Here is a 16,278-nt window from a genome sequence, read left to right on the forward strand (position 1 = left end):
ACCCATACATTTAGCATTTATTTGAATTATGGTATTATCGAAGTATAGCTACATAATTAAATCAAACAAAATTTTATACTTTAAAATAGGTACATGCATGTGCAGTAATTTCCAATAAACATTTACTAAACTGGAAATACACATAGGTAAGAACATGTAACTTTCGTAGATGAGTAAAGCGCACCTCTTTAGCAAAACGTGTCTGTACATATGGATTAACGTTGCATAATCTTTTCTCTTCCACCATATGCCTTTAATGGAGGAAATGACGTTGTAGCATAAGGAGTAAATAAAGGTTTCTGAAATGCATGCGACTGAAAACAAGCCATAATAAATAAGGTAGTATGCATAGTAACAGATTAATGGAATTACAAATGTAACATAGCCGGTTACAACTCACCACGGAACTCTCAGGGAGTGCTTTCAACATGAAACCTGCACTGAATAGTCGCCGAGAAATATGAAATAAAGAACATGCAAAAGAGAAATGCATATAATATTTGGCACTGAGCTATGAGAAAGAAATGTCTCTTATGATTCTCCAGCTGCGGGGCTTAAATTCACTATGATGATTGAAGTTCTGAAAAACATGGGACCATTAGTCTATACTTCAGTTTCCACAACCAATATCGGTCGAAGGGAGGCCTGAGAATAAGGAATAAAAGTGAAGCTTGAACCTAGGAATGTATAGCGTATATGTCATACTTTCATCTTCATTGGAAAACTGCCGGATGAACATTAATACTCGTTCTAATGTCATGGATGAAGTGCAGCTCTCCAAACCAAAGACCTCTTTTCAAACACACTCCCATGGCTTTTCATTGCTCCGGTCGCAGGTTAACAGGAGCAATTTGTTACTCAACCAGTCTGAAATTATTTTTTGCCCTTTGGCTTCTTTTCCACAGGAACTCCATGGAAGTGGTACTAAAGTGGACACAGGTACAGGCAAACACAATGTCTGGGCCCACCGGAACGCAAAAAAGCAAAGGAAAGCAACAGTGCACACACACACAGAATCTCAAAAATAGGTCCCCCTTTTCTTGTAAAAGTGCTTGCCCAGACAATCAGTGAATGCTGAAAGCCACATGTTACTAGACCTCACACAGGGACATGGGCCATTTAGCACATTCATGGAAATGCCCCATCCAGTGACATGAGACAGGCACCAACCGTACCTTGTTAGTGGAAGGAAATTGTCAGTCAAGTGTCCACTGCGAGATGTTGCTATATCAACAGGTTAAATCACATATGCTGCCTCCCCACAGGACTACTGCTGAATGTCACAGTCTTTGTCTGCTGACAGATTTGTTGCAGATGGCACAGTTTGTTCCTGAAACCGTGATGTTCCCATGGAGTAGTCTAAACAAAAGTATGACGGCAGCCATCAAAGATACCGTTGTAAGAAGAACATCTGTACACCCAAGTACATTTATGGGTAAATGTACCCGTTATTTTTCTTCTTCATTTTTTGTGAATTTGTTTTTATTGCTGTTTTTATTACTGTTAGGAGGTTCAGTCGTTACAGCTCGCGCCACCTCTAGATGCTTATACAGTGTCAGTACATGCCTCATGGAAACCTAACAAACTTGGAAGGGCAGAGTCAATGTGAGCGTTTCCAATACATCTCCAATACGTGAACAAGGAAAGGAGAAAGGGAAGGGAAGGGGAGAGGGGACATGAGGACACAGTACTACATGCCAATCTCACAGTCTCAAGTGTCCAATGAAACTTGGGTATTAGTTCATGTTGGCTTCGGCATGCATGCGCATATGTGGCCATGCAAAGTCCTTGGTTGCACTGGCGCTCGTGTACAGGTAGGTAGCAGTAAAAGATTCGCAAGTAACTACGCAATAAAACACGTACAATAACGTGTAAAACATATGACCCACAACCCCCACACAGATGTATTGGCCTTGACATAAGTGGTCCATACAAGCCACAGTTATCAGCTGCTTCCCCGTATCCAAAATGTGCACACATGTGTTGTATCAACCAGTTAGCAGTAAAGGGAGCGGCACAGTGTATGTGCAGTGCTAGTCCGTGCATGCACTAGTGGTCTGTAGCTTGGGCATCGGATGGATCTACAGGAGGTGTATCTGTTCTGTATTGCAGCTCAGTATTTTTGGTGTCCCAGCATGTGGCAATAGGGATATTAGGTAGCCCCAGGGTTTCCTCGCGTTTAATAGCTAAACTTTCCGCTATGGCCCGTGCAAGCATGGATTTACGCCAAGTGCGTATATGAAGGGGGTCAGGTGCTTTCCAATTTTTACTAATCAGCCTCTTGGCCACTATTAATCCCAAATCTAGGAACCTGGACATGACTTTTATGGCGGGTGTCATGTGGAACCTATGTAATTGGTTTGCAGGCCACTCGAACCACAACTCCTGACCAGTGCAAGCGTGTAGCAATGCGGCCACTTTCCCCCAATATGCACTCACTTTATGGCACCTCCAGAATTTGTGAAGCAAGCCAGCCCCCAGCTCCTCGCATCTTGAACATGTAGCGTCGCCACGATTAAAGTATTGGTTGATTTTCGCAGATGTGAGATATGCTCGATGTATGATAAACAACTGTATCTGACGGAAGCGCCTGTTCCTGGGGATAGGAGTCGGGCTCTCAAGTACTTGGACCCACTCTTTGTCTGTGAACTGGAGACCCAGATCTTGTTCCCATTTACGGCAAAGTGTATCAAGATTGATCGCTGCGTGGGCCCTGAGCCAAGCTGTAAATCAATGTGTCGGGTGTCTACCTCGCCCCATGACGTGTAGGTTTTGCATAGTGAGGTGCTTCCGAAACTCTGTAGTGACATCCCCCCCCCTTTTGACATGAGCAAGGCAACCAGTGCATGGTAAGTGAGAAAATTCCCAGGAGGTAATCCCTCTTCATCTACACGCATTGCATATGGCGTAAGCGCCCCTCATGATACAGATCTCCAAGAGTGTAGACGCCTTTTTCCTGCCACTCCCTGAGCGTATGCGGCGTCAGAACCGCCTGCCCAGCGGCATCGCTGGTGCATAGGGGATCACGTGGCGTGTTATATATAGACTCCTGCAGAAGCATTTGTAGGCAACAGCAAGTAGTAACGATTCTGGCAGACGCAGGCGCGTTCCCGGATAGAACCGTGTGACAATGCGCTCCTGAAGGTATGGCAGTTGTGTAGTTGCAGTGTCTGCACAGTGACGGCCCGATAACCACCGTGCAATCCATTGCAGTTGGGAGGCTAAATAATAGTATTCAAAACAGGGAGCTGCCAGTCCGCCTTGGTCTGTCTGTAGATACAGTTTGCTAATTGCCAACCTATGTCGGGTATTGCCCCAAATGAAGTCTTTGAGCTGTTTCGTAAAGGTGGTGAAGAAGAAGGCCAGCACGTAAAGTGGCAAGTTTGTAAAGCAGTATAGGAGCCTCGGGAGTATCACCATTTTGGTGAGTGCTATTCTACCCGCTATAGCCAATGGTAGCACGCTCCAGAATCGCATTGGCAGCTTAATGGATGTCACCGCCCTCCCATGGTTTCCATCAAATAGATTGTTCGGCTGGCGGTAGATCTGAATCCCTAGATAGCGGAACGTATCAGGTTTCCACTGTACTAGTTTGCCACTCATGGGGAATAGTGGGTCAGTGAGTCCTTCTTTGAAAGGGTAAAGGCAGGATTTATCCACATTTACTTTCAATCCGTACAGTACGGCAAACTCTTCCAATAGTTGGACCAGTTGGGCAGGAACGCAAGTGATATCCCTGACATAAATGAGCAGATCATCCACATACAGTGAAACCTGATGGGTAGCATCTCCCAAGGGTATTTCATCCTCTAATTGGCTGCACAGCAACTCCGCCAAGGGTTCTATGGTGAGTGCAAACAGAAGTGGGACCAAAGAGCACCCCTGATGCGCGCCTCGATGGATGGGGAAAGAATCGGAGATGTAGGGGCCCACTTTGACTCTGACAGTTGGGTTAGTGTAATGGAGACGTGTTAGCTGCATAAAGGTTGGGCCAAGGTCGAATTTCTCCAGCACTGCAAATAAGTAAGGCCACTCTAAGGAGTCGAAGGCCTTCTTCAGGTCCAGAACAAGACACCCTGATCTCAGCCACTCCCCGCATATGTGGCCACACTATAGAAACGTCGTAGGTTGAGGGAGGTACTGCGGACGGGCCTGAAGCCAATCTGGTCTGTGGACCAAACTCAGAACCACCTGCGGCAACTGATCCGCTAACACCTTTGACAGTATTTTATAGTCGGCGTTAAGCAGGGCTAGAGTTCTGTAGGAGCCCATCTCAACCCGGTCTTTGCCAGGTTTCAACAACGATATTAGGTGAGCCTTACACATGGAGGGGGGAAGCCGCTGAGAGTCCAATGCAGTAGTAAAGACAGTGCCAAGACGCTGAACCAATGAGACACGGGGCGCTTTATAGCACTCTGCTGGTAGCCTGTCCGGCCCTGGAGTCTTCCCAGACATTAGGGATTGTGGGGCTCCGCCAAATTCCTCCAGTGAGATCTGCTCGTTCAGCATCTCTTTGTATTCCCCATTCACTTTAGGCAGCTGTAGGCCATCTAAATTTCTCCCCAGGCCTTGATCATCACAGCTACAGCGAGACTGATATAGTAGTGTGTAGTGGTGTGTCAGAGCTGCGTGTATGCTGCACTGTGTGACTAAGAGTTGTCCCGTGTGTGCATGTGGCGCTCCAATCAGGGCATGGGCGTTGTTAGACCTGGCATCTTTGGCGTGGTTTCCCCCTATCTTTTTACCTCTACCTCCTGTATTTTTGATGCTGTGCTGGATTTAATTTTTGCTGGTTTAGATGCTTTGGGCACTTTGCCACTGCCGTTCAGTGTCAAAGTGCAAGTGCTACCTGTGTAAATTGTTATTATGATTGGTTATCCATGATTGACGTATTTGTGTCACCAAGAAGTCCCTAGTAAAGTGCACTGAGCGTGCCAGGGCTGGTGATAACAAATGCTACTAGTGGGCCTGCAGAACTGATTGTGCCACCCACATGAGTAGCCCTAAAATGGTGTCTCAGGCCTGCCACGCAGTGCCTGTGTGCAGACTGTGAACTGCCATGTCCTCCTGGTCAGTGTCCCAACTGGCCAGGCCTAACCCTTCCCTTTCTGTACACATTGGTCACCCCTATGGAAGGGCCAAGGTACCCCCTTGGGCAGGGTGCAGTGTATGTTAAAGGTAGAGCATGTACTTGTGCAGGTGACATGCTCTGGTAGTGAATTACAGCCATTTTTGTTTTTCACTATTGTAAGGCTATCTTGCCCCATAGGCTATCATGTGGGATACTGGCTACAGTGGCTACCAGCATATCTTCCCATAGGAGCAAGATAGGACATAAAAGTATGGTATCCCTGAACTCAGAATTAAATAACACATCTTTTGGGAAAGGTTGTTTTTAAATCCTGTGTTTGAGAACAGCACTTTTAGAAAGCTGCTGTTCTCTTGTCTGACCTTTCTGTGTTGCCTTGGCCTGTTTGTGAATTAACTGTCTGGTTTGTGAGTGACAGGGGCTGGGTGGCTCCCAGAGTCTGAGTGGGCCATCCCTGGGCTCGATAGCTCCATCTGCATCTAGAGTGGTGGGAGAGGGTAGCACCTGGGCCTGAATAGGGCTGTGCCTTCCTTCCACAGTGCTGGCTCCACCTCCTGCTGGGCGGCTGACGACCCTGCCCCTCTCTCTGAAAGGAAAGGAGAGGCCAGGAAAATAAAGTGCTCAAGGAACACCCAGAACTGGTTCAGTCCGGGCTAAGAGCCCTCCTGCACAAAGAGATCAAAGAGTACAGGACCCCTGACTACAGAAAATTAGATCATCCTGGAAACAAGAAGGAACCTCTGCCGAGGAGAAAGCTGGAAGACTGAAGAAAAAGGACTGCCCTGCTGTGTGATGCTGGACTGACCTGCAGATGCTTTGCTGCCTAATAGAGGGGAAGGACTTTGTTGTTGCTTCGTCCCCTTATTTGAAGGAATCTCCAAGGGCCTGTTGTGAGCTGGCTCCCTGTTTTGAAGTCCCAGGAACAAATGGACTTCACACCCAGCTTCCCTGAGCTTTGCTCTTCCTAGAGTGCTTGAGCCAGTTTTGGTGCCTCTGGAAGTTGTACCTGTGCTGGGAAGCTGGAACCCAAGATTTGAGAGACTTTGCTACAGAAAAGTTATCGCATCGCTCGCTTGCGGAGCGCATCCCCGACAGTGCGAGGAAATTCCCGCCGCTACGAAGGCTGAGATAGTCGCAGAGCCTATTGCCGCTTTCGGAGACGTCGCATCCTTCATTTGCGGGAAGATTACCATCGCTGCGAGCATCGCCGCAGAGCCTGTCATCGCTGGGTTAAATCGCCACACCGCTTGCTTGCGGACCGCATCACGTCGCTGCGAACATCGTCACAGAACCATCGCATCGAGGAGCTTCGAGACGAAGATCGCCGCTGAATCACGGATCATCCCCCCGGAGATCGTCGCAGCCCCTACAGATCATCGCATCGTGCCTTTGCGAGAACAAACTTCCCATGGAACCTACGCACCGGAATCCATACAAGTCATCGCCTTCCTCCCCATACAGACCGGATTTGTCGCAACACGCCCGCTGCTGCAGCAGGTCTGTCGCCAACGCCTCACCATGGTCTCAGGAGCAACGCCTAGCTTGTTTTCCACCGTGCCAGCTTCTGCTTTGGAACTTTGTCGCATTTAAAGGTACTGTTGGCTAAACGTGACGCAACTGTGAACTTTTCACTCAACTGTGGATTATTTTTATCGCAACTTTAAGAACTCTTTTGCAACCATATTCCTGAACTGTGTATGTTAAATTTTTGTCGTTTTGGTCTTCTGTAGTTTAGATTAAATACCTTCATTTTTCTAAACTGTAGTGGAGTCAGTTTGTGGTGTTTTGACTGTGTTACTGTGAGTGTTGGTACAAATACTTTACACATTGCCTTTGGATAAGCCTGACTGCTTGAGCCAAGCTACCAAGGGGGTGAGCAGAGGTTGTCTAAAGAGTGTTTCCTCCTTACCCTGACTAGAAGCAAGGGTCCCTATTTGGACAGTGGTACCTACCTCTGGCAACTAGAGACCCCCAGTTCTAACAGGCGTGATCTTGTCGGATCAGCTAAGCTAGCGGTCTGCCAGCTATGGCCGCCACAGAGTCGGTCCGGGCTGTGTGTGTGGCATAGTTGTGGCAGCGAAGTGGCTCCATGCCGTCTGCATGTTCGGAGTGTAATGCCACCAAGCATCGTGAGTCTTTACCTGTCCCCTCCCCTTTGCGCTTGAAGCACAGAAGTTGAGCTTCAATCCGTTTTAGGGAATCCAAGAGCTGTTTGTGTACGTTCCACATGGCCCCCATACAGTGGCCCCTGATGGATGGATGAGCGCATTGCTAGCCGTGCCCTCATCTAGATTAAAATATCAATTAATCAATCAATCAAGAATTTGTAGAGCAAACCACTTACCCGTTAGGGTCTCAAGGCAATGTGGGAAAAAGGGGGGGCACTACTGGTCAAACAGCCAGGTCTTGAGTAGCCTCCTGAAGGTCAGCAGGTCTTGGGTCTGTCGTAGGCTCAGTGGGAGGGTGTTCCAGGTCTTGACGGCAAGGTGGTGGTTCTTCAGATGCGAGGGACAATGGCAAGGGCGAGGTCGGCGGAGCGCAGCTGGCGGTTGGGGATGTAGAAGAAGAGTCGTCTGTTGAGGTAGGCTGGGCCGGTCTTGTGGAGTTCCTTGTGAGCGTGGATGAGGAACTTGAAGGAAATCCTCTTGTTGACGGGGAGCCAGTGCAAGTTTCTCAGGTGGGGGATGATGTGGCTGTGGCGTGGTGCAAAAATTGCTGTCCCTAGTGATGACCAGAATGCTGGATCTTCAAGGATACTAGGTTGTAGTTGCCAAGAGGGAACTGGAGGGCGATATGACTCCCAACTGAGGTGCAGCAGTAGAGGATTATGATCTGAGTGGGTCTGCCCTAGGTAGTCAGCACCCCAAACAAGTGGGAGTAAAGCCTGTGAAGCCACTAGTCTATCTACACGTACATGTAGCCCGTGTACTGCAGAGTAATGAGAGTATACGCGGGCGGTGGGGTTAGCAATCCACCACAAAACTTGTACCGCCCAGTGTATCAGCCAGCCAGAGAGGGCCTGTGCATTGGATGCAGAGAGGGTCCTTTTGAGGGGTGGGAATGACCTACATAGGTCCACATTTAGAATGGAGTTAGTCTCCCCCCAGGAACCAGGGGTTCCCACTCCAGCGTGCAACCACTTCAGAAACGCGCACAAGGAAAGAGGTCTGATCTGAGTTTGGGGCATAGAGAGAGCCCGATAATGTCTCCTGGCCATTCAAGCACCCTTTCACAAGAGTATAACTGACATATGTATCATTTATGTCTTCTTCGCAAACAAACGGGGTACCCGCCCTGACCCATATTAGCTTGCCTCTCGCATGTGCAGAGTACGTGGTGCCAAAAATCTGGCCTCTCCATCTTTTGTTTAAGCGCTCTAATTCTACTTTGGACATGTGTGTTTCCTGGAGAAAGGCAATTCCCACTTTATGCCGTTGTAAGTACAAAAATATGGAATAGTGGCGTGCAGGCATGTGCATGCTGCATATGTTCCACGTGGCTATTGGAATCTGTGTCCAGTCTGGTTACTGAGTTGGACCAAGCGGTATGGGATGGACCATGCAGTTACAGAGACATAGTGTTTGTGGGGATTACGGGTCGATCTTAAGAAACTAAAAGTTGAAATGTGAACTTGAACCATGTTAACGCTGAGGGCGAGCGCCATGGTGTGGCTCGTCCAAACTTGGTTGTTGCCCAACAGCGGCAGTAACTGCATCATTGGAGATATTGGTATGGGTTGGGCAGACCGTGCCTAGCTAGGTGTATTGGATTTCCCTCTAAGACGCAATGTTGTCATCTATGTCCCCAGCGTGTTCTGTAGCACATGTGTGTGCTATGCATGTACGGCACCAGTCGTGGGGATATTGTGGCCAGCGTGTGTCTGAGGAGATGCAACATTTGCTCTGATGGCATTATTGCATGAGGCTGTCAGTAATACAAGTGGGTTAGATGGGAGAGGCACTATACGTATACATAACAGACTTGGAGCATGAAAGATCAGCATCAGTATCAAGCAGTGCAACATTAGACTATCCCGGCGTGCAGATCTCTTTTCATTACATTTGGCAATGGAAGTCTCTCACACAATGTCATCAGCAGTCTGCGGGGTAACATCCGGCGGTCTCCTCCATCAAAGTCATCAAGTCTAGGGGTGGACGAACCACGAGCAGTTGCTGATGCAGAGTAACTGATTTCTTGTGCTTCCCGATACGTCTGGGTTCTTCCAGGGCGTTGCAGCACTCTACTTCGCTCTTATCATGGCTCCGCTGCCTTTGGAGGCATTTCTCCCATTCGCCTGTGCTTCCAACGACGGTGGGATCTCATATTGATTGGCCGGGCCGTTTCCTCTCTCTTGGGGCGGGTCCCAATCCACAATTCTGCCTCCTCCAGCCAGTCCCACGCATCATCAGGTGAGTCAAAGAAACTGGTAGTGCCCTCAGCCTGGTAGGGAACAGTAGAGAGTAGAGGAGTTGCAGGTTGCGTAATTGGCTTTCATGCCAGTGAAAGTGCTTCGCCACCTCTGCAACTGTGATCTGTAGTCCGGGAACACCATGATTGGATTGCCATCAACTTTAAGGTCAGAGAGCTTGAGAGTTTCCTGCAAAATTGTGTCCCTATCTCTATAGTTCAAGAGCTTGAAGAGGAACAGTTGTGTTGAGCCCTCGGAGGGGGCCTCTGGGCTGGTACTCGGTGTGCCCGTTCCACCACAAAGTGCAACAACAGTGTTCCCGGTGGCAGAATGTCCTGTAGCCAGTGCTCTACATATTGTTCCAGCGCTCAACCCTCCTCTCCTTCTGGAAGGCCTACCACACAGACGTTATTGCAGCGAGAGCGACTTCCCGCATCTTCAACTCTATCCTCCAAGGCGTGCACGCGATCTAGAACATCTTGTAGGGCCGCAGCCTGACTGTGAGTAACAGGCTGCAGGTCAGATATTGACTGGGCTTGCGATTGTACCTTCTCTGCCAGGTTGTGATGATCCACTTTTAAGAGAGTAAAAACAGACACCACATTGTCAATCCTGGCTTCTAGTGACGCTCGTGTTTGCTCCAGTGTATTTCCAATCTTCTCGAACTCTGCCAGCACCTAATCCAGTTTTGTCACCAGCGTTGCATTTGGGGCGTCCTTAGTCGCACCATCCTCTGTAGGTCCAGGGTAGTGGTGTGCGCCGCTTTTTGCTTTGTATTGGTGCAAAGGCGGCCCAGTTTTATGTGCAGACCGCATTGAATCTGGGCACGTATGACTGTGTGGCAATAGATATTTAGACAGGCTACCGGTGTACAGTTGCTCCTTCAAGTTTTGCGTAAAATGTTGCAAACCGCGCTCAATGCTACTGTGGTGCGGCGTTCCTAATGCCCCATGCAGCGTTGTTTAGATGAAGGTTTCTACACTGGTTCACGTCTGCCCCTAATCCACCATTGATTCAGAAAAGGGGGTGGTGATGAACAGAGTGTCTGAATTAAGCAGACCACTCTTACCCAGTCCAAAGATCAGGGCTTGATCCAACACCGTTATTTAGCTCACTGCCCCATCCCAGCTCAGAACCCGGCTATATGGAAATTAGTTTGTCCCTGGCCCAGTGCATCATGGGAACAGGGCAGACCAAACTACCAAGCCAATTCTTCACCAGAAAGGAGACAAGCTACCGGGGACCGGTTTCTGGCATTTCAGCCTCGTCGGCCCGGCTTGCTTGAATCCTGATGGAGCAGTGAGCAAGGGACTCATGTCTGAGTGTACCCTGCCACACCTATAGTGGCCAAAAACGATTCAGAAAAGGGGGTGGTGATGAACAGAGTGTCTGAATTAAGCAGACCACTCTTACCCAGTCCAAAGATCAGGGCTTGATCCATCACCGTTATTTAGCTCACTACCCCATCCCAGCTCAGAACCTGGCTATATGCAAATTAGTCTGTCCCTGGCCCAGTGCATCATGGGAACAGGGCAGACCAAACTACCAAGCCAATTCTTCACCAGAAAGGAGACAAGCTACCGGGGACCGGTTTCTGGCATTTCAGCCTCGTCGGCCCGGCTTGCTTGAATCCTGATGGAGCAGTGAGCAAGGGACTCATGTCTGAGTATACCCTGCCACACCTATAGTGGCCAAAAACGATTCAGAAAAGGGGGTGGTGATGAACAGAGTGTCTGAATTAAGCAGACCACTCTTACCCAGTCCAAAGATCAGGGCTTGATCCATCACCGTTATTTAGCTCACTGCCCCATCCCAGGTCAGAACCCGGCTATATGCAAATTAGTCTGTCCCTGGCCCAGTGCATCATGGGAACAGGGCAGACCAAACTACCAAGCCAATTCTTCACCAGAAAGGAGACAAGCTACCGGGGACCGGTTTCTGGCATTTCAGCCTCGTCGGCCCGGCTTGCTTGAATCCTGATGGAGCAGTGAGCAAGGGACTCATGTCTGAGTATACCCTGCCACACCTATAGTGGCCAAAAACGATTCAGAAAAGGGGGTGGTGATGAACAGAGTGTCTGAATTAAGCAGACCACTCTTACCCAGTCCAAAGATCAGGGCTTGATCCATCACCGTTATTTAGCTCACTGCCCCATCCCAGCTCAGAACCCGACTATATGCAAATTAGTCTGTCCCTGGCCCAGTGCATCATGGGAACAGGGCAGACCAAACTACCAAGCCAATTCTTCACCAGAAAGGAGACAAGCTACCGGGGACCGGTTTCTGGCATTTCAGCCTCATCGGCCCGGCTTGCTTGAATCCTGATGGAGCAGTGAGCAAGGGACTCATGTCTGAGTATACCCTGCCACACCTATAGTGGCCAAAAACGATTCAGACAAGCATTTACAATGCAATAGGTCTCCCAGCATTAAAGTTTGAGTTATTGGCATTGTGTATGACAATGCGTTGCATCAAATTTTTAGCACACTTTGAATTGGTGAGCAGTGTGAGTGTGTGCAAGAGTATGGTGTTCTTGAAAGCAGTGTGGTAGAGAGTGCAGGAATTTGGGTGACCTGAGCAATGTGGATGATGCACCTCACACACGGGGCTGACACAGTTATTATTCACACAGCTCTGATGCACCCCAGGTACGGGCTCACAGATGTTATTATTCACACAGCTCTGATGATGCACCTCACGCACGGGGCTGACAGTTATTATTCACACAGCTCTGATGATGCACCTCAGGCACGGGCTCACAGCTGTTATTATTCACACAGCTCTGATGATGCACCTCTGGCACGGGCTTACAGCTATTATTATGCACACAGCTCTGATGATGCACCTCACGCACGGGCTCATAGCTGTTATTATTCACACAGCTCTGATGATGCACCTCACGCACGGGGCTGACGCAGTTATTATTCACACAGCTCTGATGATGCACCTTAGGCACAGGCTCACAGCTGTTATTATTCACACAGCTCTGATGATGCACCTCTGGCACGGGCTTACAGCTATTATTCACACAGCTCTGATGATGCACCTCAGCACGGGGCTCACAGCTGTTATTATTCACACAGCTCTGATGATGCACCTCATGCACGGCCTCACAGCGGTTATTATTCACACACAGTGATGACCCCGGGGGCAGCCTGCACCTTCCTACGCTACTGTCTCTGCATATCACAATAAGTCTGGTAATGGGCAAACTGTCTTGGTTGGCATGACATGAGGAAGTCTGGTAATGGGCACAATAAGTCTGGTAATGGGCAAACTGTCTTGGTTGGCATGACATGAGGAAGTCTGGTAATGGGCAAACTGTCCTGATTGGCATGACATGAGTAGGGAAATTTGAAGGAAAAAAAGGCAAAATTCATTTTCAAAACCTCTTCTTTGAACTTTGCCAAGCAAACTATTTTAAAAAGACCCATGAAGACACCCGCCTGATTTTTCCACTCTGTGCTAGCAACATATGGGGGAAAGGCTTAAACGAAGGGCCACAGCTAAAGTGCACTCATTGGATTCAAAACAGAGTTGGTAGGATCCTGGCATCTGGAACATTTACACTTCTTAAAACGGCACCAGGGACACAAACATCCAACAATATCCAGTTTGCTGTGAGAATAAGCCATCATTTTCCCTTCAAATATTAAGCAATTTAAATGTTACTGCATGCAAAATGATGGGGGAAAATACATGTACTGTATGCAGCCTATGCAGTAAAATCAGAAACATTGACCGTAGTAATTCCCACTAATTCCCCCACAGCGAGTTATCAGATGCTTTCATTACAAATCCAGATTGCACTTTAACTTCATTTTAAAACACATCAGCACTGCAATATGGTGGCTCGTGAACAGGTAGGTGTACAGTAGGCTTCCAGGAGTTGTGCTTTAAGGGGTAACGTTGGCGCCTCCTGGATCCAGCGGTCACTGGATGGTGATGCGGGCCCTACAGTCATGTCAGAGGGACTGCAGGAGCAGGTGGTTATTACATGAGGTCCGGGTAGCTGAGGTGACGAGCATGCCGCCTCTTGCACCACCGCGGCCTGCCTCGTCCTCTAAGAGGTCACCCGGGAAGCAGCCGAGCAGTCAAGAAAGACATCAGGTAAAGCAGAAGAAAATAAAGCGGTACACAAAAATATGGCAAATGGAATCTGAACCTCGGCTACATTCAGTACCCCCTAGTATTGCAGTCATTATGATATTTTCTCTACTCGAGGTGAGCAAGTGGCAGGCACACTGCGCAGGTTTTTTAACTGACCCTACTACAATAACTGACTTTGCTGACATTTGCAGAAACGTTCTTTTGTTTGCAGTGGTGCAGTGTGGACTTTCAATGAGAGGGGTGCACATCGGAGTCCTCGTTTCTTATTAACAGTACGATCAGTTTAGGAGGGCAGTAGGGCTTCAGGTTGCAGATATGTATGACTTCCCAGACTTTATTGCTTGATTTTGCTTCCGAAAAAGTATCACTCATAACCGCTGAAATGCCACTCATAATTACACATAAATTATGAAAACGTCACACATAGCAATCTGAAACCTTGGCAGCTATGAAGGTCTACGTGCTCTTTCGAGACAGTTAACCCCTTTCAACAACACCCCATCCCTCCCAGCCTCACCCCAAGCGGGCCCCCTGTGCATGTTAAAGGTGCAGGCCTTACCTTGCTGTAGAGCTCAGAGGTGGACATCGCGGCGCCTCGTGCCCCTCCTTGCAGGGTGCACCGGATGAACGGAACTGGAAGCGTCTAGGCCGTGACTCCTCGCAGGTGGGCCTGTCCTGAACCCAAATAAGGCCTCCCCCGAGCCCGGCTCCCCGTACTTAAGCCCACCCTCCCCCGGCACCCCGCCTGGCCTCGCTTTGGCGCTGCAGGGTGTTTGAGCTGTTGCCAGGACTCGAACCCCGTAGCCCTGCTTCATAACCATCTGCTTCAACCTTGAAGGTAGTTATTACAGAACCTAGAGCCTTTACGTCAAAGTGTGTTTTGCATGCTTGTAAAATGGCCTGCCCATCCCCACTTCGCACTTATTTACACACACGCGCGTGCACTGAACCCTACGCACTGCTCCAGTCTGTACAAATTTCGGTGGAAACGTTTGGTTTGTTTCCTGTCTCAGTATCTCCATATCTCGGTGCAGGTTCGCGCGGCGTCCTCGCGCCGCCTTTAAAATGCTGTAGGGAGCCGTAGCACAGGCACCTGGGGGTCCTGTCGGTAGTGGGCCCCCTCTCGTTGCTGTACGTGGCTGCCTTGGGGTCACATGGTATTACTGACGCATGCAACCGTCAGGGAGGACACCCACGTGTGAGGAGGAGCGGCCGGGGATCGAACCGCCCACGGAGAGAAGCCGCGCCCACGGAGAGAAGCCCATGCCCTAGAGAGAGCCCCGCGGTGGCAGCTGAAGACCGGAGTAGCGGTAAGTGGCGGCGGGGGGGGGGCGGGGCGGGGGCGCTTGATGCTCGTGTGTGTGTGTGTGTGTGTGTATGCGTGTATGCGACAGCAGGGGTGAGTTCTCTTTATGTGGGGGTGCATGCGTGCATGGGCGCTCGTGTGTGTATGTGTGTGTCTCTGCGTATGCGCATGCATGCATGTAGGGTGTTGGAGCTTCCCAGGAGACGGCAGCTGAGCGTGTTCGCGCGCGCGCGGCCTACGCCGATCGCCTTTGCGCGCGCCGGTGCTGTCTCCTGGGAAGCATAGTCAGCAACAAAAGATCTCCTGGCGGACACAGCGCTGACGCGCTGTTAAACGCCAGGAGACCTAAAAAGGGGGTGGTGATGAACAGAGTGTCTGAATTAAGCAGACCACTCTTACCCAGTCCAAAGATCAGGGCTTGATCCATCACCGTTATTTAGCTCACTGCCCCATCCCAGCTCAGAACCCGGCTATATGCAAATTAGTCTGTCCCTGGCCCAGTGCATCATGGGAACAGGGCAGACCAAACTACCAAGCCAATTCTTCACCAGAAAGGAGACAAGCTACCGGGGACCGGTTTCTGGCATTTCAGCCTCGTCGGCCCGGCTTGCTTGAATCCTGATGGAGCAGTGAGCAAGGGACTCATGTCTGAGTATACCCTGCCACACCTATAGTGGCCAAAAACGATTCAGAAAAGGGGGTGGTGATGAACAGAGTGTCTGAATTAAGCAGACCACTCTTACCCAGTCCAAAGATCAGGCCTTGATCCATCACCGTTATTTAGCTCACTGCCCCATCCCAGCTCAGAACCCGGCTATATGCAAATTAGTCTGTCCCTGGCCCAGTGCATCATGGGAACAGGGCAGACCAAACTACCAAGCCAATTCTTCACCAGAAAGGAGACAAGCTACCGGGGACCGGTTTCTGGCATTTCAGCCTCGTCGGCCCGGCTTGCTTGAATCCTGATGGAGCAGTGAGCAAGGGACTCATGTCTGAGTATACCCTGCCACACCTATAGTGGCCAAAAACGATTCAGAAAAGGGGGTGGTGATGAACAGAGTGTCTGAATTAAGCAGACCACTCTTACCCAGTCCAAAGATCACCATTAGCAGTGCGGCCACATATTTAATGAAGAGTGTCACCAGTAGGTTGTCCGCTATGCCAGATTGCGACACACAGGTCCGTTGGCAGGGTCAGTAGTACACAGACAAGGGGGGAAGGGGCTCACCAATGTACCTCAAGGTATAAGCCTCAGCGAGCAAGACTGTGATTTCAGTGGTGTTCGGACCCACTCCACGACACAGGGCGATTGTCACTGGGCCTGGTCATCTATGGTGACGGGGTGGCGGGACTGGTCCTGTCTCAG

At 49.6% G+C, this 16,278-nt stretch overlaps 1 protein-coding gene and 1 pseudogene across 4 annotated transcripts in view; one reads left to right on the plus strand and one right to left on the minus strand.

Moving 5' to 3' along the window:
• The window catches only part of GAS7 (growth arrest specific 7), a 1,616,751-nt gene that overhangs the window by 1,391,451 nt on the left and 209,022 nt on the right, over positions 1-16,278 (plus strand). The window lies entirely within an intron of this gene.
• Positions 14,674-14,802, minus strand: LOC144771277 (small Cajal body-specific RNA 14; annotated as a pseudogene).

The sequence above is a fragment of the Lissotriton helveticus genome, chromosome 7 (genome assembly GCF_964261635.1).
Source record: "Lissotriton helveticus chromosome 7, aLisHel1.1, whole genome shotgun sequence".
Taxonomy (NCBI): Eukaryota; Metazoa; Chordata; class Amphibia; order Caudata; family Salamandridae; genus Lissotriton; species Lissotriton helveticus.